Source organism: Geotrypetes seraphini, chromosome 12 (genome assembly GCF_902459505.1).
Source record: "Geotrypetes seraphini chromosome 12, aGeoSer1.1, whole genome shotgun sequence".
NCBI classification, from domain to species: Eukaryota; Metazoa; Chordata; class Amphibia; order Gymnophiona; family Dermophiidae; genus Geotrypetes; species Geotrypetes seraphini.
In genome coordinates, this window is record NC_047095.1 from 28,270,064 (window position 1) to 28,297,138 (window position 27,075).

Below are 27,075 nucleotides of genomic sequence, written 5' to 3' on the forward strand. Positions count from 1 at the left end.
AAATAGTTCAGTGTTGGGAACTGGTTATCTTGAATGTTCAGAGCATTGAGATGAACAGTGATGTCCAGAACATCTCATACACTCTCTGAAGACATTATTAACCAAGATAATTTACATTAATTAACATGGCATTGGCCATACACTATTTTTGGATAAATAAGCATATATTGGATTATGGTGTATTTGTCAACAATATAGTCATTAATATTGGATTCTTGATTATATTTGTTCCAAATTTGCTTATAAACATTCTGATGCCCAAACCTACAATATGAACAATAGAAATTATAATAAACCTAACCTGTCATGGTCAGAATAATAGGAATCCCAAGTTCTAACTAAATAATTGTGATCTTGGTTGTTAAAATGAGAGTAGGACTGAAGACTGTTTACAAAATAAGTTTTTTGTTTTCTAAACAGTTTTCAGTTAAGAGGTGATCGGCTCCGGAGTAATCTAAGGAAATACTTTTTTACCAGAAAGGGTGGTAGATGCGTGGAACAGTCTCCTGGATTCGGTGGTGGAGACAGAGACTGTGTCTGAATTCAAGAAAGCCTGGGATAGGCACATGGGATTTCTTAGAGAGAGGAAGAGATAATGATTACTGCAGATGGGCAGCTCTATGACATCACAATGCAGGTGCACAGAGCCTTAGCCTATAGAAAGAGGAGATGCAAATGTTAAGAGCCTTAGCCAATAGGGAGAGGAGGAGATAATGGTTACTGCAGATGGGCAGAATGGATGGGCCATTTGGCCTTTATCTGCCATCATGTTTCTAAATTGGAAGCTTACATGCAGGATGTGAACTGCAGTCCCAGATAGCAAATTTGCAGTGAAGATTTTATATCTGCTGGGTTTTAGAAATCATACTTTTTCTGTAATGATCATCCGTGATTACTGCAAATGGAGGCCTAGTCCCAGCAGTTTTGGGCAAATGTTGAAGGCTTAATTTTTTTTTATACAAGTGTTTGGCCGAGGCCGCTTGCTGGGCAGAACTGTTGGGGCTTTATTTAGTTTATTTTATTGCTGACTTGATATTCTGCCCTTCCATACATACAGAGCAGTCTACAAAGTAAAAACAATAAGTCATAACATTAGGAAAAGAGGGATAGCACAAACAGAGAAGGAGATTAACTCTGAAACCAGGGTCAATGAGACTGAGGCTTCCATCACAAAAGGAAAAGGTAACGTACAAAGATGAGTTTTGAGAAGAGTCCAGAAAGAAGAAAACATTTGGGCAGAACAAAGTTCTAATGGGAGCACATCCCAAAGATTAGAGGTGATAAAGAAAGACTGAATGACATGGACAGATAAAGGGGGTCACAATTAGACGAGATGCAATAGCGGAGCATAGGAACCTGTCAGGGACATAAGGAGAAATAAGCACAGAAAGATGGAAAGGGTTGCTAGTATGTAGGACTTTAAAGACAAGGATAAGGATCTTAAAATAGATCCAAAAAGTGATGGGAAGCCAATGGTGTTGATCAAGGAGAGAGGAAACATGATCAGAACTGTGAGCATGAGATAGGAATCTTATATGACTGTATTCTATACCATGTTTTTGATCAGGGTGCAGTAGGTGGAGAGTAAGATTGGCCAGTGACCTCAAAAGCAACTGATTTGGAAAGGCTGAGAACTAAACAATTGGTAGAAAACTAGTTGTCAATTTGGGCCAGACAGGACTGAAGAGGAAACAGGTCCAAATTGGAGGGTTTTAGGGGAAAGAGTAGTAGAATATTATTTGCGTAAATATAAATGCAAAATGACTGAATAAGTTAAGCAGTTAAGGGATCCTCCCTGTGGTTAAATGGAAACCTGTTGTCTCTATTGCATGTATGATCTGTGTCTTAATATTTTGGTATGCTGTGTTTTCTTTCCTATCTTATTATGGAGTTCCTATCAATCTTTATTTTAATATGTAAACTGTTTTTGACCTGGTCATCAGATAAGGAGATCCAGCACGTTCAAATAAATGATGAATGATAAATCCCATATCAAAAGAGTTCCATTATGTTGGAGTTCTCTCAGACTGCTTTCTTTTTCCATTCACAGTCAAAAAATGTCTTAAAAACTACTCTGTTTTATAAATTGAGATTGATGAGGAGATTACATGATTTCTTGTCTCTTGGTTGGCCTTTATCTGTGCTACAAGCATTGCAGGCTACTCAAAATGTGACACCAAGGTTGATATTTGTTCATTCCAAGCATAACCATATTTCTTTCATATCGTCTGCTTTACACCGGCTCCCTATAGTATGGCAAGTCCAGTTCAAGAGCTTGACTTTAGTATATAAAACACTGAATAATGAGTGCCCACCCTCCCCCCCCGCCACACACACACACAAATCCTCTTGTCTTGGCCTGTATGCTATGGATTTATCATCTTTGTGATTGCTGCAGATAAACATTTACTAAATGTTCCATCGTTTCATAAAGCCAGGCTTGATGAATATTAATCCAGTGTTTTTCATGTGGCATACCCAGTGCAATGGAGTACTGTACCAACCGAATTGTGAAATATTGAGAACATGGTGTTATAAGAAAAGACAGAAAGCAAGGTGAAGTCGTACCATGGAACGATACAGAGGCATTATAACATTTAGTCTGGTTTACTATCCCATTTCTAATAATTCCTAGCATCTTGTTTGCTTTTTTGGTTACTGCCGCACATTGGGCAGAAGGTTTCAGCATATAGTCTACAAAGACACCCAGACTTTTTTCAAGGGCTGGCCCTCAAGATGGACCCTAGCATCTGGTAACTATGATTTGTGTTATTCTTTCTAATGTACATCACTTTGTATTTGTCCACATTAAATTTCATCTGCCATTTGGATGCCCAGACTTCTAATTTCCTAAGTTCTGCCTGTAATTGTTCACAGTCCACATGTGTTATAACAACTTTGAACAGTTTTAGTGTCATCTGTAAATGTAATCACCTTACTAATCATTTCAATTTCCAGATCATTTATAAATAAGTTAAACAACACCAGTCCCAGTACAGATCCTTGCGGCAATCCACTATTTACCCTTCTCCATTGAGAAAAATTGCCATTTAACTGAATATTTTTGTCCGATAACCAATTCCTAATCCAAAACTGAACATTGCCTCCTATCCCATGACTCTTTATTTTTCTCAGGAGCCTCTCATAAGGAACTCTGTCAAAAGCTTTCTGAAAATCTAGATACGCTACATCAACCAGCTCACCTTTATCAAGGTATTTATTTACAACTTCAAAGAAGTCAAACAAATTGGTGAGACAAGACCTCCCTTGGCTGAACCCATGCTGACTCAGTCTCATTGAATCATGTTTGTCTAAAAGTTCCACAATTTTATTTTTTATAATTGTTTCCACTATTTTGCTCAGCACTGAAGTCAGGCTTACCGGTCTATAATTTCCTGGATCTCCCCTGGAACCCTTTTTAAAAATTGGTGTAACATTGGTCACCCTCTAATCTTCAAGGTTGAGGAGCTGTGGACTGCTACCTGCTCTATGGGAGCGAAAGTATGAAAGATTGCTGCTAAGTGTACTTTCAGAATGGATTAAATTCTTTAAAATATACGAATGTTTGCGTTTGCCTTTTGCTTTTTATGAACACAGTTAAACCCTCTTGAAGACAATGAATATTCCCCAATACTGTGTGGATAAATGAGATGGAACTTTCATATGGTGGAGATTTTTCCGAGTCACACTGAATAAAGTAAAAGGGTATATGCTATCGTAGCTTAAAGAGCTAGGAAGTCAAAGTAATACTATGTAACTAAATAAGACTTCTCAGTGCAAAAATAAACAAAATATATACAGTAAAACCTTAGTTTGCAAGCATAATTTGTTCCAGAAGCATGCTTGTAATCCAAAGCACTCGTATATCAAAGCAAATTTCCCCCTAGGAAATAATGGAAACTCAAGACGATTCGTTCCACAACCCAAAAACTTTAATACAAAATACTATACGTACTTGTATTGCAAGCCCTCGCTCATTTAGAACAGTCACTACACTCCTGCAGCGTCAGAGAGAGACGAACCATCGGCTCAGTTGTGATGATGCGACGCGTGTATACTGTATGAACTCGTATTGTATGACTTTGCTTGCTTAGAACAGTCACTACACTCTTGAAATGTCAGAGAGAGAAGAGCCATTGGCTCCGTTGTGATGATGTGTGTATACTGTATATACTTGTATTGCAAGACCTTACTTGTATATCAAGTTAAAATTTAATGTTTTGCTTGTCTTGCAAAACACTTGCAAACCAAGTTACTTGCAATCCAAGGTTTTACTGTATCTGGCTTATAAAGTAATTCAAGTGTTCACATACACTCAGAATTGTGAGATTTGACCAAGAGCGATAGCTCCTATAGCCAAGCCCACCGCCCCATCACTATGTATGACTTGTTTTAGAAGAGACTTGAAGTGAACATGCTGTTCAAACACTCAAACTAATTTTCAATGGCAAAAAAGAGAAAAAAATTCCCACTTAGTTTTCAATTATGTCGACATGGACCATGTTTCGAAATTCTTTCTCAAGGGACCCAGAGGGTGATGTAAACTGCTCAAAATGCCAAAGAACTAAGAGTGGTGTGATTTGGGCAAAAAATGTTGTAATCTGTTAATTGAAGTATAAAATGTCACTCACATATAATTAAACAAAAAACATTATTAAAGAACAAATCTGTAATTCAACTCTTCAAAAAGCAGCACAGGAAAAAGATAAAAAGGGTACTTGCCATATGTATAACGTAACTATTTGGGACTACGTCAGCACACTTAACTTTGATATTTAAGTCAGCAGTTGACTCGGCGGCTCTTTAGCCGTTATATGAATGAAGCAGTGAAGTAAAGTTACGTTATACATATGGCAAGTACCCTTTTTATCTTTTTCCTGTGCTGCTTTTTGAAGAGTTGAATTACAGATTTGTTCTTTAATAATGTTTTTTGTTTAATTATATGTGAGTGACATTTTATACTTCAATTAACAGATGACAACATTTTTTGTCCAAATCACACCACTCTTAGTTCTTTGGCATTTTGAGCAGTTTACATCACCCTCTGGGTCCCTTGAGAAAGAATTTCAAAACATGGTCCATGTCGGGACTTGTCGACATAATTGTAAAGTGGGAATTTTTTTCTCTTTTTTTGCCATTGAAAATTAGTTTGAGTGTTTGAACAGCATGTTCACTTCAAGTTTCTTCTAAAACAAGTCATACACAGTGATGGGGCGGTGGGCTTGGCTATAGGAGCTATCGCTCTTGGTCAAATCTCACAATTCTGAGTGTATGTGAACACTTGAATTACTTACTTTATTGGGCTTGGCTATAGGAGCTATCGCTCTTGGTCAAATCTCACAATTCTGAGTGTATGTGAACACTTGAATTACTTACTTTATAAGCCAGATATATTTTATTTATTTTTGCACTGAGAAGTCTTATTTAGTTACGGAGATTTTTCTGACCCATGAGGATTAACCGAGGTCTTTTACTCCACCATAGTATATTGTTTGAGCCTTGTTCGGGTTCCTGTTTTCATATATAGGTGTGTAATTGAAATCACCCATTATTATACTGTTGCCCAATGTACCAGCTTTCTTAATCTCTGAAAACATTTCATCATCTCTCTGCTCATTTTGTATATTTCTTCTTTTCACACCTGGAATCTCTATCCATATGGATTCCACATTGCTATCTATGTCATGCAGAATGTTTATTTTGTTTGATTCAATTCCCTCTATAACATATAGCGCAACCCTCCCCCTGCCCACTTAAATCACGCTCAGTGGGCCAGTAACCAATAGTCGGCAGCATTTAACCAGTCAGTGCCACTGAATATCATTTAAAAAGTTATCGGTAGAGGAGTGTTTTAGAGGCAGAAGCCAGGAGCAATGCAGTTGCTGACAGTATGACGTGCTGGCACCCGAATAGCTAAGCGACCAAACAAGACCACATAAACAGCAGTCATAACTTTGGTTAAACACTAACCTCTAGTGATAGTACATTAGACATATACGACAGTTGCAGCCACCATTTTAGAGAAGCAGCCACTAGGGGCAGGAGCAAATGGGTTTACGCATGCTCCAATGACCCACTAAGACTCCCAGGAAAGTTAAAGTAGGTCAGGGGATCTACTTGAGCATGGGAGGGGGAGTATCTGAATCAAGAGGGTCCCTATATTGCTGGTGGGGTCTGGGAGGGATCAGAATTAGGGGACAAGGTGGGGTTTGGGGGAGAGAATGATTGATCCCGATGTGTGGATCCTGGCTGACATTCAGCCGAGATCTACATAAATCTGGGCAGCAAACTGTTCACTGGTCAGTCCTAAATATTCAATGCAGGTGCCTTAGTATGCCCTGGCATTAATAGCAGTGCCCAATTCTGCCCACATCAGTCAGTGGTTAAAAAAAATTCTGATCACTGTTGTCCGAATAATGACCAGTATACTAAGCATGACTTAAGAACTAAATATACTCGTAAAATCATAACTAAAATCACCTTATAACCTTTTATGTTTACAATAATAATAGTAGATGAAAACATAGCCGGAGGATTCCTCACTTCTATCAGTGGCTACAGCAATTAAAATTCTGCATAAAAAGCCAAGTTTAAGACTTCCTTAAAAATCAAGTAATTTTTTATGCTGCAGAGTTACAAGGTAATCATATGTGAAGCCTAGCAGTGAAAGTGACTTTCTATAGCAAAGAAACATAACAGACACTTATGCTTCATTATACCATTTCCTCTACATACTCCCCTTACATTTCACCTTGACCAACTGCCATCTCATAACAATAAAAACTCTTCTAAGTAAGGTAATTAATGAGTTGTGTTAAATGATATGGTAAGATTAATTTATTTTGTATGAAAACAATTGTCAAAGAGAGCTAGCCAGGTAACTATCAAGTTAGCCACCAAGATGTCCTGAGAAGAAACATACACCCACAAAGAGCTTAAAAATGTGTATACTTTCACAACACACATAGGTCTAAATTCTGTTGGTACCATTATCGGTTTGCTGCTTAAAAAATTGCTGCTGATCTGTGTCAGTCATGCAACAGTGCCGTTTACAGGATCAGTCCTACGTCAAAGATGGATATCATAAATGTAGGCCTCTAATGGAGCCTAGTGATGCCTAAGGCCATTTCTGGCATTAACCATGTCTATTTTGGCCTTTAAGTGTTGCTAGGTACCATTGGAAGTGCAATTCTCGGCAGCCTTTTTGTAAGTGCCTCCTAGTGTCTACTTTTTTTAACGGCGTTTTAATTGTTTTTAATTGGCACAGCCAAACGAAAAAAAAAAACCTTTATGATAACCTAATAGCCTCCAAAGCAGCTAAACTGAACAGACAAATCACCACTCTAGGTTATCTTTGACTACAGACTACAAAGCCTTCAGGAGAGCCATTAAAACCATACTCTTCAAAAAACACATAAAACCTATCCAGCACAACCAATCCCAACCCAATATCCAACACTCTATTTACCCTTAGATCTCTCTAATACTCTTATCTACCAAACGTTATCTAAAACCCATAATTTCATCCTATTCTTATCTCCTAAAGACCTCCACTTCCCTTTGGTAACTCTTTACCCAATATATATTATCTTAAAAATTCTATGTCATCGCTTATTCTATTCCTTCAAATTTTGAATGTAATTTTGTTTTAGTTTGGATGTAATCTGCCTTGAACCGCAAGGTAATGGCAGAATAGAAATCACTAATGTAATGTAATGTAATTACTGTGCCAATTGAAACAATTAAAACAAATAAGTTAGGCAGCAATAGGGTGCCTACTGCCATCTAACTTAGGGTGCTGTTTATAGAAAATGGTCCATACTGTTTTTATAAGGCATTCTTAGGAGCATATCCAGTTGACGGGAATAAATTGTATGGGCTAAATTCTGCAAACGGTGCCATTTTCAGGCGGCGCCTTCAAACACAGTGCTGTTCGCATGTCAGTCTCACAACGATGCCGTTTGCAGAATCAAGGCTACATGAAAGACAGGTGCCTGAAATGTTGACCAGGATTTAAGTCCTATATTAGCGGTGCCTGCATTTCACAAGAATTGCAACTACAGTGGCGCCTAACAGTACCAAAGGCCACTTCCAATGTTAACCATGCTCATAGTGGTCTTAGGCACCGCAAGGCACCTCTATAGATACATAATAATAATTTTATTTTTTATATACTGCCAAAGCCACGATAGTTCGAGGCGGTTTACAACAAGAGGTGCTGGACAATCAGGGAAGTGATTACAATACAAAGTCATTGAATATAAAGGTACAGGTTGGGAGAAGTGATACACTATAAGATTCTTAGTTACAATCGATTAAACAAATTCGTTTTTATTGATTTTCTAAAATTGAAGTAGGATGAGGAATGCATAATAATGTTACCCAGCCAGTCGTTCCATTACCTGCCTGGGAGGCAAGAGTTCTGTCCAGGAATCTTTTGTAGCGGCAGTCCTTTAAAGATGGATAGGTGAACATATGAATTCTGCGTGTGGGCCTAATAGAACTGTCCAGATTAAATTGAGAAACCAGGTACATAGGGGCCAGGCCAAAAATTGATTTATAACAAAGGCAAAAAAATTTAAACAAAACTCGTGCTTCCAGGGGTTAGCCAGTGAAGTTTTTGATAATAGGGACTAATGTGTCCCAGTTTCTCAACCCAAAAATCAGTCGAACTGCTGAATTTTGAATGACTCGGAGTCTTTGGAGGTTTTTTTTGAGGTTCCAGGATAAACTTCAAAATATCATGCATCCTACACAACATACTGAAAGGAAACTCTGCCTCCCTTATCCAGCTATTCTCAATGGCCTGGTCTACATCCAGAAGAATCCTTAACAGAATTCAGTTGAACCTGCTGTCCACAAGGAACCTTGTAAAAACCTGGAACGACGTCCCAGAAGCAACCAGGAAGGAGGCCAACTACACATCCTTCCAAAAAAAACCTGAAAACTTACCTCTTTGACAACTAATGTTATCTGTCTTCTCTCTCCTTCCCCTGCCTTTCCCCATCCCTTCCCCTTCCTTTCTGTTTTCTCTTTAGTTGCCTAGAGCTTGAACAGATTTGTGCGACTTACAAATAGAAGATTAGATTAGAATACTGATGTTTCTTTTAACATTTTTTAATAAACACACCAGCAAAATGTGGAGGGCCATTTTCGATTTGACGTCCAAATCTGAGTTTGGACGTTTTGCAGAAATCTGGCACCAAACATGTCCATTTTCAAAAGTGCAAAATGTCTATCTTGTTTTTTCAAAAATGGCCATTTTTCAGATCTTTAGGAACCACTTTTGAATAAATACGTTCAAAAGAAAAATGCACAAAACAAGTCATTGGGATGTAGTGTGTGTGTGTGTGGGGGGGGCAACATTCATAGTAGACTAGCCACACAGACATCCCAGCAGAGCAGTTGTGCACCTCAGGGTACACAGCAGTAAACTTCACATAAAATGTCCCAGATACACATCTCACCTTATATTATGTGGTGAGTCCTCTAAAACCCACTCAAAACCTAATGGACCCAATCGTATACCACAACAATAGCTCTTATGCCTGCAGGTGTCACCTATATGCAGGTACAGTGGGATTTAGGTAGATTTTGGAAGGCTTACATATTCCAGCATAAGTGGGATATGAGCCCGAGTCTCCATCTCTGTAGTTGATTACATCGCCCATCAGGCTACTCCAGAGACCTGCTTGCTGCTCTATTAGGACAGGCCATAACATCTGAAGCACATCTGAAGGTATGTACTGTTTCATTCACTTCTTTGGGAGTGGGAGGGGGTGGGAAGAGGGGAGTGATCACTGGGGGAGTGTGGGGGTGTATTGTTTTCATCCTTCCAATGGTCATTTGGTCAGTTTGGGCACATTTTTAACACTTAACATAGAAACACGATGGCAGATAGAGGCTAAATGGCCATCTAGGTCTGCCTATCTACAGTAACCATTATCTCTTCCTCTCTCTAAGAGATTCCACATGCCTGTCCCATGCCTTCTTGGATTCAGACAATCTCCATTTCCACCACTTTTCCAAGAGACTGTCCCACCCTTTCTGTAAAAAAGTATTTCCTTAGATTAACCCTGAGCCTATCACCTCTTAACTTAATCCTATGCCCTCTCGTTCCAGAGCTTCCTTTCAAATGAAAGAGACTCGACTCATGCACATTTACACCACAAAGGTATTTAAATGTCTCCATCATATCTCCCCTCTCCCACCTTTCCTCCAAAGTATACAAAGTATTGAGATCTTTAAGTCTGTCCCCATATGGTTTCTGATGAGGACCACATACCATTTTAGTAGCCTTCCTCTAGCTAGGGGTCTCAAAGTCCCTCCTTGAGGGCCGCAATCCAGTCGGGTTCTCAGGATTTCCCCAATGAATATGCATGTGATCTATATGCATGCATTGCTTTCAATGCATATTCATTGGGGAAATCCTGAAAAACTGACTGGATTGCGGCCCTCAAGAAGGGACTTTGAGATCCGTGCTCTAGACCAACTCCATCCTTTTTATATCTTTTTGAAGGTGCGGTCTCCAGAATTGTACACAATATTCTAAATGAGGTCTCCCCAGAGTCTTATACAGGGGTATCAATACCTCCTTTTTCCTAGGATGCTAGGGTACCTCTTCCTATGTACGTACCCTAGCATCCTTGCTTTTGCTGTCACCTTTTCAACCTGTTTGGCCACCTTAAGATCACCACATACAATCACACCCAAGTCCTGCTTTTTTGTCATGCACATAAGTTCTTCACCCCTATACTGTTCTTGCTTTTTTGTTGTGCACATAAGTTCTTCACCCCCTACACTGTTCCATTTGTAGGCCAAATGTTTGACATTGCATTTCTTAGCATTAAATACTAGCTGCCAAATTTCAGACCATTCTTCAAACTTCACTAGGTCTTTCTACACGTTATTCACAACATCCAGGGTGTCAAATCTATTGCATATTTTGGTATCATTCACAAGGAGGCAAATCTTATGTGACAGCCCTTCAGCAATATTCTGTATAAAAATGTTAAAAAAAAAAAAAAAAGGCCCAAGAACAAGACCTTGAAAAACACCACTTTTAATTAACTACCCTTTCCTCAGAGTAATCTCCATTAACCATTACCCTCTGTCATCTTTCACTCAACCAATTTCTGACCCAGCTCGTCACTTTGGGGCCCATCCCGAAGACACTCAGTTTATTATTAGAACACCGTCAAAGGCTTTGCTAAAATCTAAATACACCATATCTTAGACACTCCCTCTACCCAATTCTCTGGTCACCCAGTCAAAGAAATTGATCAGATTTGTCTGACAAGACTTACCTCTAGTGAATCCATGTTGCCTCTGGTCCTGTAATCCACCGGATTCCAGAAACTTCACCATTCTCTGTTTTAAAAGTGTTTCTATTAATTTGCTTACCACAGAAGTCAGACTTACTGGTCTGTAATTCCCTATTTCTTCCTTACTTCCACTTTTGTATAGAGAGAATACATCCATCCTTCTGCAGTCCTCCAGTACCAGAAAAGCATTGAAAAGGTCAGTCAGCGGAGCTACCAGAATTTTCCTAAGTCCCTTCAGCACTCTTGAATGTACACCACCTGGCCCCATTGCTTTGTCTACCTTTAATTTAATCAGCTCCTCACAAACACAACCCTCTGAAAATCGATCAGGTTCGATCACTCCATCATCCCTATTCACATTCATTCATTATTAAAACAGGTCTAGACCCAAATGTCCAAATTGTGCCCTGGATGTTTTGTAAAATGTTCGATTGACAAAAAACATCCAAAATCATAAGCCCTCCTAGTCCCACCCAAACCATGCCTCTTAACACACACCCTTGATATTTAGACATACTGAGGACAAGCACCATATAAATTCATCTACAAAATAGGTTTTGAAAATAGCGAATTGGAAGGGTTTGGCAAAAAAAATAAAAAAGCATCTGTCTGCTCCTTTATGATACATTTTAGACGTTTTGCTGTTTGAAAATGAGCCCCATTGCATACCACAATACTTTTCTTTCACACACACAGAAAAACATTAACATGTACATTAAAATTTAATCCATAGGCTTCTACCTAATAAACATTTATTTGTACTGATTTGATAATTGCAATTGAGAGTCTGAATAGGAGTTTGGGTATAAGCAAGTTTCTTGATGGCATCTAGACTTACTGCAGAAGAACCGTGAAAGACTTAAGAAGAATTGCCGAATGAGTTCATGGGAAGCTTGTGATGTACTATATATAGTAACACTGTTGTTTATAGCAAGAATATAAAGACCAACTGGTTTATCCAGTCTGTCCATTTATTCCTGTACACATTGCCAAGGATATGTTTCAGCTGCCAGTCAATTTTTCCATCTTCTTCTACTCCATCTTCCTGAGTAACCGAGCATGCAAGAATAAAGAAGAAGAATAATAACCCCTCCCCCCTTTTGAGTTGAGTTTCAGCCTATTTTCCCTCCTATATCAAACCATAAAATCCCACAATAATCCAAATAGCCACCAAAATCAATTTGGCTTTTAACTAGTATCCAGCTTCCTACATTTCTGTGGCATTTCTTGAGAGCATCCTGCCACCATCAACCTACCACACTAATTCAGTAAACAGAGAGAGAGTAGCATGCCGGACAGACCAAGATAATCAAAATCTGCATTTCTACTAGGATTTCTCATTTTTATTGTAGATGCTACAGGCCAAACAGACTTGACTGCTAATTAACTCTCTCATTCCAACCTGCCAGAGAGACCCGGCTGCATGAATGATGATGTTTCCGCTTGGTCTTCTGATTCTTACTGCATTTGCAGTCTGCAATGACCCAGCTGCTAAATTACACTCTCTCTTTACATTTTTACCACCAGAGATCCTCTGTGCTTATCCTATCATCTCTTCTGTTTTTAAGTACCACTCAGTTTGGGAGGACATTCTAGAGGCAAGTTTATAAATTAGTGCCTCCATTTAGGCATGCTGATATCAAGCACTGAGTATCAATTCTGTAATGACATCTGTGCTACAAGATGCCAGGTTAAAAAACAGTTGAGATATTGAGACCAATGAAGAACTCTGGTGCTTAGTTTCTGTATGTGTACAAAGTTTAATACACATATGGGTGGTACCACTGAGGTCTGTAGTGATAGATAAGACTTATATAGTGATAATTGTTTGTGCTGAATGCATGAGTCTTACTAAAACAACGAAAATAGAGCTACTTTAGAGGTTGGAATACCAGCATAAGTTGGCTTAAGTACACCTAGATTTAGATGCAACCATTTATGTCAAATAATTCCAAAGAAAGGAGATAGATTACACTTCGAATAAAGCCACCTTTTAAAGACAAAATTCACCAGTATTTTCCTGCATTTAACTTTGTCTGCCTTTAATAACTACATAGCAGAACATGGTGACCGCCCTCACAAACAGGAAATAGCTGGTGTACCTTGGATGCAAGTTGATCAATGAATGATCATCATCAGGAACTATAACATTTTTGGATTTAAAGCGTGATACGCTTTTCCAATGGCCTCTTTGTAACTCCAGAAAGGGTTTTAATCCTTGGCCTACATGCACCGTAGGACACCTGTAACTGATAATATTCTATAAGCGCTATCTTATAGCATAGCACTTCTCTAAAGTCCGCCTAGCTGATATAGGTACCTAACTTAATTGCTTAATAGACTTAACCTGTGCCTATTATTGATAAGTAGCATATCATAATTGACGTAAATTGCACTTAATTGGATGATAGGCACCTAACTTGGTAGGTCCAAGGCACCTCCTCAAAGTAGACTTGGTTAGGGCCAGATTGTGGGTGTGTTATAGATGAAGGTGCCTATTTTGGACTTAAGCGCCAGTATTTAAGCCAAGAAAACCCTGGCATAAATACGGTGTACCTAAAGTTAGGACACCTAGTGATGCTTAAGCCTGCTTAGGCAGAGCTAAGCATGATTCTGTAAATTGCAACTAACATTTTATGCAATCACACTTAGTGCTGCACTAGTCGGTGCCTAATTTTTAGGTGCCATTTATAGAATTTGGCCATTAGTTCACATTCAGCATAACTACAATTTAATGGCACCAATGATGTGCGTAAGTGGTGCGTATGTCTAGGTGCCAATTTATAGAATTTCCTCTTCCATAAATCCGCCATCTTTCTTTTAAAAATAATATGTATGGGTGTGAGGACCAGCCAGCACGGTTTCAGTAAAGGCAGATCTTGCCTGACAAACTTGCTGCACTTCTTCGAGGGAGTAAACGGGCAGATAGACAAGGGTGACCCAGTCGACATTGTATATCCGGATTTTCAGAAGGCATTCGACAAGATTCCGCATGAACGACTACTTCGGAAAATTGCGAGCCATGGAATCGAGGGTGAAATACTCACGTAGATTAAAAACTGGCTGGAGGATAGAAAAAAACAGAGAGTGAGGATAAATGGACAATACTCAGATTGGAAGAGTGTCACCAGTGAGGTGCTGCAGGGCTTGGTGCTTGGACCCGTGCTTTTCAACATCTTTATAAATGATCTGGACATTGGTACGACGAGTGAGGTGATTAAATTTGTGGACGATACAAAGTTATTCAGAGTTAGTGAAGACACAGGGGGATTGCGAAGATCTGGAACATGACATAATCAAGCTGGAGAAATGGGCATCAACATGGCAAATGAGGTTCAACGTGGATAAGTGTGAAGTGATGCATGTCGGTAACAAAAATCTCATGCACGAGTACAGGATGTCCGGGGCGGTACTTGGAGAGACCTCCCAGGATAGAGACTTGGGAGTTCTTATCGACAAGTCGATGAAGCCATCCGCACAATGAGCGGCGGCGGTGAAAAGGGCTATCAGAATGCTAGGAATGAATAAGAAGGGGATCACGAACAGATTGGAGAAGGTTATCATGCCGCTGTACTGGGCCATGATGCGCCCTCACTTGGAGTACTGCGTCCAGCACTGGTCGCCGTACAAGAAGGACATGGTACTACTTGAAAGGGTCCAGAGGAGAGTGACTAAAATGATTAAGGGGCTGGAGAAGTTGCCGTACAATAAGAGATTGAAGAAACTGGGCCTCTTCTCCCAAGAAAAGAGGTGACTGAGAGGGGAATTGATCGAAACGTTCAAAATACTGAAGGGAATAGACTTAGTAGATAAAGACAGATTGTTCACCCTCTCCAAGGTAGAGAGAACGAGAGGGCACTCTCTAAAGTTGAAAGGGGATAGATTCCGTACAAACTTAATGAAGTTCTTCTTCACCCAGAGAGTGGTAGAAAACTAGAACGTTCTTCCGGAGGCTGTTATAGGGGAAAATATCCTCTAGGGATTCAACACAAAGTTGGACAAGTTCCTGCTAAACCGGAATGTACACATGTGAGGCTGGACTCATTTAGAGCACTGGTCTTTGACCAAACGGCCGCCTTGTGAGCAAACTGCTGGGCACGATGGACCACTGGTCTGACCCAGCAGCGGCAATTCTTATGTTCTTATGTTCTTCAGTGTTTATCTCCCTAGAATCTAGGGTTGATAATTGGAACTGTGTTTTGATGTTTAGCAGAGAGATTTCTTTAGCAGAAAACAGGAAGTATTGCCCTAGGGTCTACCTTCCTTTAAGATTTCCATATAAATGTGATGTGAGCTATCTTGAAAATAGTTATATTTTTTTTAACCCAATCAGCTAGTTATTATTATTTATTCTTGTTATATCACCTTTTCTAACTGGCAGGTCAAAACAGTTTACAACACTAAAACGTCAAATGAAGTTAAGAAAAGGGAAAAGGTTTGGGATGGATTTTCAGTGAAATTCCAAAAAGACCGCAACATTATTCAAGGTTAAATAGCCAAGTGTTTAGGTTGCCTTTAAATGTTTTAAAATTAAGCTCAGTTCTCAACGAGGATGGCAATGAATTCCAGGATGAAGGGGCTGCAGACAAAAATGCTGAATGTCTAGTAGTCTCCAGATGAGCCTTCTTAGCATTTGGGAGGACAAGACAATGGTCATTAAGTGATCTTAACAAGCTTGCTGGAGAGTAACGAATTATTAGAGAAAAGAGGTAAAGTGAAAGACCCATACGGAGTGCTTTAAAAGTTAAAAGCTTGAATATTATGCGTTGCTGTCTTGGAAGTGAAATTTTTGAAAAAAAAAAAAGGGGGAAACATGATCAAATCTTTGAGCATGATAGAGTAGTATGATGGCGTATTTTGAACTGATTGTAATTTCTTTTTTCAGCTGATTGTAATTTCTTTTTCTTTTACATTTGTGTGTAATCTAGATAAATGTTACAGTAGTCCAAACTTGTAATTGCCAAAGAATAAGTGTATGAAAACTATCTGTGTTGAAATATCATCTTACCAAACAGAATTGACGTAGAATAAAGAAACAGTTTTTTTGAATGAGGATATATGTTTTGCGAAACATATAATATAATACATAAATAACAGAACAAATTAACTGATTTAATAGTACAGTAGTATCAAACAAGTTTAAATCTGACTCAGATCAGGTCATCCTTAATTGGGGTATCGGATACAGTGATGGCCTGGTTCACGTCTTTTCTTCATAAGTGTTTCTCAACCCAGGGGGTACGCGGGTTGGCTGCCGCCGCTTCCTCCCTGCCCCACCACCGAAGCCAACCTTGCCACCTGACAAGCTCCATTCCCACCCCCCCTGCCACAACTGCCACAACAGCCACTCGACATGCTTCATTCCTACCCCCTGCTGCCACCGCCACAATAGGAATGGGCCAGGCGCGTGCAGCGACAGCACACAGCCAGCACAAACAAGCCTTCCCTCAACCAAAAATTCTGACGAAGAGAAGGTTCCAGCCCAGCCAATCTTGAGCTGAAACCTTCTCTCCGATGTCAGAATTGACGTCAGAGGGGGGGGGAAGGCTTGTGGGTTGGCTGTGTGCAGTCGCTGCATGTGCCTGGCCTGGAACTGCGGTGGCGGTGGCAGGGGGGTGGGGGTGAGAATGGAGCATGTTGGGTGGCTGTTGCGGTGGTAGCAGAGGGGGATGGGAGGTGGGAATGGAGCTTGCTGGATGGCTGTTGCGACGGCAGCAGGGGGTGGGAATGGAGCGTGTTGAGTGGCAGGGTTGTCTTCAGCAGTGGGGCAGGAAGAAATTGGCAGCGGTAGCTTCAGTGGAGGGGGCAGGCAGGGAGGGGGGAAAAAAAGTTGGATTCATGGAGGAACAGACAGAGATGTTGGTTGGGGAATGGAATGAGGTCTGGAGGAGAGGAAGCATGCAGGAGGCAGAAAGAAGGGAAGAAATATTGGATGCACAGTCAGAAGGAAGTGGAACCAGAGCCTCATGAAATTACCAAAGGTAGGAAAAATGATTTTATTTTCAATTTAGTGATCAAAATGTGTTAGTTTTGAGAATTTATATGGGCTGTCTATATTTTGCACTATGTTTGTCTATTTTTCTATAGTTGTTACTGAGGTGACATTGTATATTTTAAAGACATCTGCCTTGACCTCTTTGAAAACCCCCGAATATAAATGATAATTAACATTTTCCGTGATTGCAGTGTGTTTTGTGTTTTTATAATTTTGTGGTTACCATTATGTATTAATAAGATTATATTGTGTGCATATGAAAAACGGATGGAAGAAATTGCATTACAATTAGTACTATTATTATGGGGTGGAAATAGTGGCGGAGTTTGGGAAAGTCTGTGGTAGAGCTTGGGCGGGGGTACTCGGTTGGTATTTGTTAAGCTTAGGGGGTACTTGGCTTGAAAAGGTTAAGAAATACTGGCATACAGTATGCATAGATATATGTGGAGATATTGAAGGATTGAATGAGAGTGATTAGCAGGCTAAGGAAGATATTGAACAACAGAGGTGATAGAATAGACCCTTGAGGACACTGCATATGCGATCAAAAGAAGAAGAAGAGGTGGACCCTGCGTTACTGTAAACAACCACTTATGAAGAAAAGACGTGAACCAGGCCATCACTGTATCCGATACCCCAATTAAGGATGACCTGATCTGAGTCTAGATTGCCATCAATTTCACTTAGGGAAGCAAAAATAGTCTCTGTACTGTGGCCTTCTCCAGAATCTCAATTGTGTAAATTGTTGATACACTAGTTTTTCTGTAATTTTCGAAAGAAATGAAATGGTAGAAACTGGACAGTAACTGCTAGAAGCAGCTGCATCTAATGATGGTTTCTTCAGATGCAATTTTTCAGATGCCATGGACTGAACTTAAAGATAGGTTAACATTATCACACAGCCATTAATGAAACAAATTGACAATCATTTTTAATGGCCTTACTAGAAATAGGCTTTGCACGTGGGAAGGGCCCATGTAAGGGCATGCTAAGTTAATTTCTTAGTGCAGATCCGTTAATAAGATTCCACAATGCACAGTTTACCATGGGCTAACCATAAAAATATTGCAAAGCATCTAAACATGGCTCTGTAGTGCTTGCTGCATTGAATGCTTAACATGATTTAGTAAAAGGACTCCTATGTTTCTGTGAAAGAAAGAGAGGAGAGCACTGCTTCCAATATAGGTTGTCAGATTGATATTTACAGATGTACTAGGAGGAAATAAGGGCGTTTGTGGGAAACGCAGAATGTTGAAAGAAAAGGTTGACTAGCAGATTCCTCTTGCAGGTCTTATGAATGCAACTCAGAGAGCCAAATGTTTGTTCTAGGATAACTGTACCGTTTATTATTTGTTTTGGAAGACTTCAGCACAAATCATAAAAGGTCTGATGGGTGTTGGTTGCTGATACTAAATTTAGTTTGGATTTGAAAAAAAGGTAGATAATTAAATCTAAAATTCAAGTCCAAATATGTGCTAGTTTTCTCCCAGATGGATTGTACAAATTGTATATTTAATAAAAAAAATTAAAAAAAACCAACTGTTATGAATTCAATAAAAGAAATTATATGAACATAAAAATAAATTCTGCTTTGTTGATAATAAAGCAAGAAGCAGCTTTTATCTACTGGAGATATAGCTAAGAAACTTTGACAAACTTTTCAGGATTGTGTTATGCAAATTTAAATAAGTATTTAACAGCACGGTTCCTTATAATTAAAATTCTTGACATCTTGTTTTGAAGGAAAACAGATTCAATAAAACTAATATATGCACTTTTTTCCCATGACAAAAGTGAAACAGATAAATTACACTCGTTTATTATTTTTATGAATTTTGTGTAGGACTTTCCCAGAAATGTCTAACATAGAGATATAAAAGACTGAGGGCTCCTTTTATCAAGGTGCGGTAGGCGGTTAACGCATGGAATACCGCGCGTTCAACTGCCTGCCACGCTAGTCACTAACGCCTCCATTGATGAGGCGTTAGTTTTTAGGCTTGCCGCGGGGATTAGCGCATGATGAAATGTCCGACACGCTAACCCCTGTAACGCGCCTTGATAAAAGGAGCCCTGAGTTCTTTGGACGACCAGAGAATTTAATTGAGGTCATTCACTAGATGTAATTACTTAGATTTCATCAAAGCCTTTGACAACGTTCCATGTAGGAGAGGCTCTTGAATAAACTCAATGGGCAGAATTTAGGATCCAAAGTGGTATACTGGATTAGAAACTGGTTGATGGACAGAAGCCAGAGGGTGGTTCACCAGTAGATTCCATTTGACATTGTTTCTCCCCACAGAGAACTCGGTCCACTGTGGCCAGTCCTGCCTTTGGTAGTGCACCTTTGTGTCCATACCGTCCCAAAGACAGAGAAAGCAGGGAAACTTGATAAAACCACCTTGGAGATCCATTAGGAATGCCACCATTTTGAAGTCTCATCATACTTTAAGGGGCCTAGTAAGGTTTTGATGCTGTTGTAATCCTCTTTGGAGGTGCACTGAGTGAGACAGTGGAAGAGACAGGTGCTTGTTCCCATTATGTAGCAGCACAGCTTGGATGCTCCTGGATGAGCTGTGAATGAAGAAATGCCACTTTTTCAGGTTACAGATGATTCCAATTGCCTCAAACAGACTGGTCACATTGTGGCAGAAGCAGAGCCCATCTTAATGGGTAGAAAAGGTGGAAAAAGTTTGGTGACGTCTAAAGCTCAGCATTGAACTTCGTGAGACCAAAATCTCTTATCAAGTGGCCTTAAGTTTGCTCAGCTTGGAATCTAATCTGGAATGTTCTGCAAAAAAGGTCAATTTCAAAATATCAATGTCCTGGTCACAAAAGCAAGGTTTGAGGGGAATGATAGCCATTTTCTATACTTTTGTGGCATAGGCAATTCAGAGTTGAAAGTGGGTCATCTTTTGTGACCCATCACTCCTTCATCCCATTACCTGTGGTGTATTTTCCTGGATCCAGATGCAGTGGCAGCAGAGAAGGCTACAATTGACAATTATAGGCCTCTCAACAACAGCCAGCAATAGTCTAGCCCAGGGGTGTCAAAGTCCCTCCTCAAGGGCCGCAATCCAGTCTGGTTTTCAGGATTTCCCCAATGAATATGCATGTCATCTATTAGCATACAATGAAAGAGGTGCATGCAAATAGAACGCATGCATATTCATTGGGGAAATCCTGAAAACCTGACTGGATTGCGGCCTTCGAGAAGGAACTTTGACATCCCTGGTCTAGCCTCAACAACTAGATGCAGTTCAGCACTCTTCACAGCAGCTCTATCCCCTAGTGAAATATTTGTACCAGGAACCTTTCTTACAAACTGATAAATCAATGTTTGCCTGCCTAGTCTGGCAACAGCACATGGCTTCATATGATCTATCCCATACTGTGTAATTGATCCTAACCTTGATTTAAACAGTAGACAACTTGAACAATTCATACTGTGCACCCAGCCAAAAATCTGCTCACCGTTTGCGGTTTCAATCAATCTGAACATTTTCCAACATTTGGCTTTGCCGTTTGCATTTTCTTTTAGAACAATAGAAACATTTCGAATCGCATTATACAAACTATCCGATGTCTATGATTGAGATGATTTATAATCATTCTTTAGACATCTTGACTAGTATTTCACTACTCTTACACAAAGGGCTGGACTGCCCTGGCCCACTCAAACTCAGCTCAAACCGCCAATCCGATTCCTATCTGCATTCAGTCCAGTCCTGCACAGCCACACTCAGCCATCCTCAGCTTCAGCCACCAGTTTACAGAACCGGCATTTTCTTTTGACTGGGGGAGGGGGAGTTCGCGTTGGGTTTGGCTTGTGCCTGCTCAATTCAAGTTTAAGTTTCTTCATTTTTGATATACCGTTTATCATACAGGTATCTAAAACAGTTTACAATAATATGTAGTAAAAATTAAAAGAATAAAAACTTATCAGAAACTAAAAAAAAAGGGGAGACATTTACATATGAACATACATGATACATTAGAAAAGATTAAAAAATACATTGAGATAAAAATAAAAATAAAACAGGGAAATAAGAGAGGGAGGTACAATTAGGCTATTGCCTTAAGATTTCTGTAAAGGATAATCAAATTTTAAAGGAAATAGCATTTACAAGGTAAAGGCATCTTTAAAGAGGAACGCTTTAAGTTTGGATTTCAATTTATCTAAATAATTTTCTAGACAAAGATCAGTGGGAAGAGCATTCCACAGTGTGGGAGCTGTGACAGAGAAGACGGATTTGCGTATAGTGTCTTAAAAAAGAGTTCTCTTATTGGAGGAATAGTGAGCAGGTTTTGATTACTAGATCAAAGAGTTCTGTAAGATGCATATTAAAAGTTTATCAACAAAGGCTGGTTGATGCGTGTTTTTTTATTTGAAAGCAAGAAGTAATGTTTTATACGTAGAACGGTGAGAGATGGGCAGCCAAAGAGCTTTGCTAAGAAAGGGAGAAACATGATTGTATTTTTTGGCATGGTAGAGAAGTTTAACAGCAGTGTTTTGTATTAGTTGGAGGCAACGAGTTTCCTTCTGAGTTATTCCTTGGTAGAGGGCATTACAGTAGTCTAGGGTCGAGATGATGAGTAAATGAATCAGTATGTTGATTGAAGGGGATCGAGAAAAGAGGAGATAGAATGGATTAGTCGTAACTTATGAAAGCATTTTTGTGTTGCAGCACTGATTTGTTGGTGGAATGTAAGATCTTTATCCACGATAATGTGAAGAAGTTTAACTTTACTGTCCATTTGGATGGGAGAGGAGGCAATGCTATCGGGGGCACAAAGATGTTCATCTGTGGAGGTTGGATAGAGGACACTTGTAGTTTTGGAGATGTTAAGTGCAAGTTTGTTTTGTTGGAGCCAAGAGTTGATTTGATCGAGTTTGAAGTTGATATCACAAATTTCTTCGGGGAATGAGGAGTTTAATGGATGAAGTAGTTGGATGTCATCAGCATAAGTGAAGACTGTAAAACCTATAGATTGAACTAGAGTAAGTAGAGGGATTAAGAAAATATTAAAGAGTAGGGCAAAAGAATCGAGTCCTGGGGAACCCCGTAGATTTGGGTGATTGATGAGGAAATGGAGTTGTTGAACCTAACACTGTAATGTTGATCATTCAGATAAGAGCAGAACCATTGTAGGGCAGTGCCTGATATCCCGAGAGTTTCTAGTCAATTGAGAAGAAGGGGATGATCAATGGTATGAAAAGCAGATGTAAGATCTAGAGAAAGCAGAACTGAGGATTTACATTGATCTTTGAAATAGAGAATTGAGGTAGTTAGGCCGATGAGAGAATGTCCAGTAGAATGGTTTTTACAACATTCTGTATGGTAAGGATGAAGAGTGTTAGTTTTTTCAGCAAAACTGGATAGCTGGTTAAAAACCAATTTCTCAGTTATTTTCGCCAAGAGAGGCAGGTTGGCGATAGGACAGTTTTCTTTCTCCCCGTGGGCGCAGCTAAGTTGTGCAGGCATTACCCAGGGCAGCTTTGTGGATTCACAGTAAGTTGTCTCCTTGAAGCAGCAAGCAGCTACATTCTGCATCATGTAGCAGAGCTCAGCCTCCAGCAGCAGAAGCACTCCACTCCCCTGCTGTGGCCCAATAGGCTTTGTAGGAGGGCCAAGCCACAAGCACACACTATAGCAATCAACAGAATCAATAACCTCCGTAGAGCAAGGTAAGCTCAGGTAAACAGGTAAATAAATAAATATAATTTTACATAAATTATAATTTTAAATAAATAAATATAATTTACCCATCCAATCCATGACCTATTGACCCATTACCAGCTCTGAGGCAATTAAGGAAGAACACTCATTACTCAGGAGCAAAAAAAAGTTACATTGTGTAATTTCATTGACAACAACAAGAGCAGACAATAATTTAAGTGTATGGAGCATGGGAATCGGGAAAACCTAGTAAATGAAAGTGTACACCAGATATATTATTTAATGTTAGTGCAGAACATGCCAAAACTCTGTCCCCGACTCACCCCAGTGCTAAAAATTAAAATCTGGATTTTAGCATGTGGAAAGTATACTCTAAATCACAAAACTACTTTGGGACTTTCAGCTTACCCCACAGTAAGGCCTTTTTTTGGTTGAAATAAGCATGCATTAGTGCTTACCGCAGCTTAGTAAAAGGACTCCTCAGTGGATAGCAAAGATTCTGAATGGCTGGGAGAGTTCATCGTTTAATGAAATGCATTGACCCTTTCCCAGCAAAAACATTCAGAGTTGAAGAGTTAAGAATTAAATTCAGTTCATAAAAAATAAATCTCTTAATTAGAACAGAAAGATATTTTTATCCAATGCTAGAATATATGAGAGATATGATCTATGGTTTAAGATGACATTATTGCTATTATTAAGCTAAAAACTAAAGTGCAACTATTAAATGTTGTATCTACCTCAGCAATGTGATTCAGCATCAGAGCAACAGCTTTCTTAACTCGGGATGGTGAGGTACGCTGTAAGTTTGGTTCATTTTCTTTTATTTCTAATCTCCCATGTGGAATCCGCTCAGTACATAGAATGCATAGAGTATGATGGCAGAAAAGGGCCGACGGCCCAACAAGTCTGCCCATTCAAAGAACCCTCCCCCTAAAAGAACCCTCCCCTAAGCAGTATATAAGAACATAAGACTTGCCGCTGCTGGGTCAAACCAGTGATCCATAGTGCCCAGCAGTCCGCTCACGCGGCGGCCCCCAGGTCAAAGACCAGTGCTCTAAATGAGTCCAGCCTCACCTGTGTATGTCACAGTTTAGCAGGAACTTGTCCAACTTTGTCTTGAATCCCTGGAGGGTGTTTTCCCCTATAACAACCTCCAGAAGAGCGTTCCAGCTTTCCACCACTCTCTGGGTGAAGAAGAACTTCCTTACGTTTGTACGGAATCTATCCCCTTTTAACTTTAGAGAGTGCCCTCTCGTTCTCCCTACCTTGGAGAGGGTGAACAATCTGTCTTTATCTGCTAAGTCTATTCCCTTGAGTATTTTGAATGCTTTGATCATGTCCCCTCACAGTCTCCTCTTTTTAAGGGAGAAGAGGCCCAGTTTCTCTAATCTCTCACTGTACAGCAACTCCTCCAGCCCCTTAACCATGTATTTTTACACACAGCAAGCTCAGGCATCCATCAGGAACAGGGCAGGGTATAGACTAACACACATTATGTTGGATTTTCAACATAATTGGTTTGAAAGTCCTGAGGCAGGGACGAAGAGTCACAAACTGATTGTTGACACCATATTTTTGAACCTGAGAACGCATGATAAAGAGAAAATTAGCATTTTAAATTTCCAAAATAACAGAGATAGTTTAATGCCAACGCGAAAGTTTTTTATGCCGATGATGCGGTGGAGGCAGGGTCATGTGGGCTCACCTAAAACAGATAGGGTAGTTTTATGCATTGTAAATCGCTTAGGTCAGTAAAATGCAGGAGCGGTATTTCAAATCTTAAATAAATAAACATAAAACTGAGGCTTTTTTCTTTTGTGAGCATTAATATATCTTTACGCACTCCTGTTTAGTAATCAGTGAAGAGTATAATACTCGATTAAGGATTTTCAATGTACGCACATATTTTTCCCTGAAAAAAAAACAAAACAACCCACTGCACATAAAGTGGCAAGAGCATTTGTGTGTGCATGATTTTTCCTATGGTAATTTTCAGCATGATAATACATGCATTCTTTGGCTTTAGAAGCTGGCAGAATCCACATAGTGAGAAGTAGCAGTGTGCTTTCCACTAATGAGGTCAGTTATAAAGTTACCCCCAGTAGTATACGATAACAAATAGCATGAATGAAAATGGCAGCCCCACTGATCAAACCTTGCTCTTCTTCCAGGTGTTTATCTGTTTGTTAATGATTCTGTACAATTATTTGTAAGCAGGAGCTATTATGGCTGCCTTTTGGGATCTTATATATTTCAGGTGACTGCTCTGATGGTATTGTGTATTAGTTCTGGAGTACTTCTCTTTCAGCCTTTAATCTTCCTGGTAGGACCGGGGGGACTCACTCACTGTCAGCTATAGATGTGTACACAGTCACTAGAATGTCAGGGGTGGTGAAGTGTTTGATGGGATATAATCCTTAGTTATGAACTGGCATAGTGGCACTTCCTGATCGGCCAGCCTCCTGCTGTCCATTGTTACTCTGTGTTACAGTTACTGAGTGGCCTGAGGTGCAGCTGGAACTCTAAAACCCCCTCCTATGCCCATAAGTCTGAAACTACATGACATATTAACCTTTAGAAAATCTGCTTCCAGACAGCATTTATAAACACCCAAATATTTCCTGACCTTTACATTTTAGTTGAGAATTTTATATATATATATTAAAAAAAAAATAAAAAAAAATCCCTGATGTTACAACAAATTGTTTTTCAGCTGTGGCATTTTTAAACTACTTCATGGACAAACTTTGCTTTACCTTTTCCCCATCCTGTTTGAGACCAATCATTAATCATGAAGCAAAAATACTCAGACCTGAAACCTAGGTATATGATATTTTAATGTTTTTGGCATTTTGTTTCTGTCAGCTGGAAGTTTTTATCCATTTCTTTTTTATACACCATGATGGTGCAATTTATTTCAAGATTCTGTCCATGGTGATTAACCTTCCACGCCCATTCCAAACTCAGTTGGAAGACTCTAAGAGCATCATCAAGCACTACAGTGTACATTTCACTGCTGGGCTATCCACTCATGAAAGAGCACAGGATAATGTTTTGTCTATAATATTATAACTTTGTTTTCTGCTATCTATCTATCTGCAGGGCTTTTTTTGAGGGGTTACTCAAGGGTACTGAGTACCACCTCAATGTGCAGCAGCAGCTAAGAAAGCAAATAGAATGATAGGAATTATCAGGAATGGAATGGAAATTAAACATGAAAATGTTATAATGCCCTTGTATTTCTTTATGGCACAGCCACATCTTGAATATTGTGTGCAATTCTGGTCACTGTATCTCAAAAAAGATGTAGTGGAATTAGAAAAGGTACAGAAAAGGGCAATGGAAATGATAAAAGGAATGGCATGACTTCCCAATGAGGAAAGGTTAAAGCGGTTAGGGCTCATAGACTTGGAGAAGAGATGGCTTAGGAGTGATATGAGTGGAGTGGAAAGGATAGATGTGAATCATTTGTTTATCCAAAAACACTAGGACTAGGGGGCATGCAATGAAGCTACTAAATAGTAGATTTAAAACAAACTGGAGACACAACGTAGAATTAAATTCTATAATTCATTGCTGGAGAATGTGGTGAAATCAGTTAGCTTAGCAGGGTTTTAAAAAAAAGTTTGGATAATTTCCTAAAAGAGAAGTCCATAGGCCATTATTGAGATGGTTTGGGGAAATCTATTGCTTATTCCTAGGATAAGCAGTATAAAATTTGTTTTACTACTTGGGATCTAGCTAGGTACTTGGGACCTGGGTTGGCCACTGTTGGAAACAGGACACTGCGCTTGATGGACCTTTGGTCTGTCCCAGTATGGCAATTCTTATGTTTTTATGTGAGCCAAGTATAGGATAATCAAGCCTTTGAGGCTGGCTCTTAGGCATTGGTGGAATGAGGCATTATGACATCACAATCTCAGCTCTGGAATGTTGCTACTCTTTGGGTTTCTGACAGGTACTTGTACTTGGGACCTGGGTTTGCCACTGTAGGAAATAGGATACTGGGCTTGAAAGACCTTCGGTATGTCCCAGTATTGCAATTCTTATGATTTTACAGTATGTTCTTATGATG

General features: G+C 39.5%; 1 protein-coding gene across 6 annotated transcripts in view; it reads left to right on the plus strand.

Annotated features, from left to right (window-relative positions):
• The window catches only part of LOC117346714, a 574,004-nt gene that overhangs the window by 505,940 nt on the left and 40,989 nt on the right, over positions 1-27,075 (plus strand). The gene's annotated exons all lie outside the window — the stretch shown is intronic.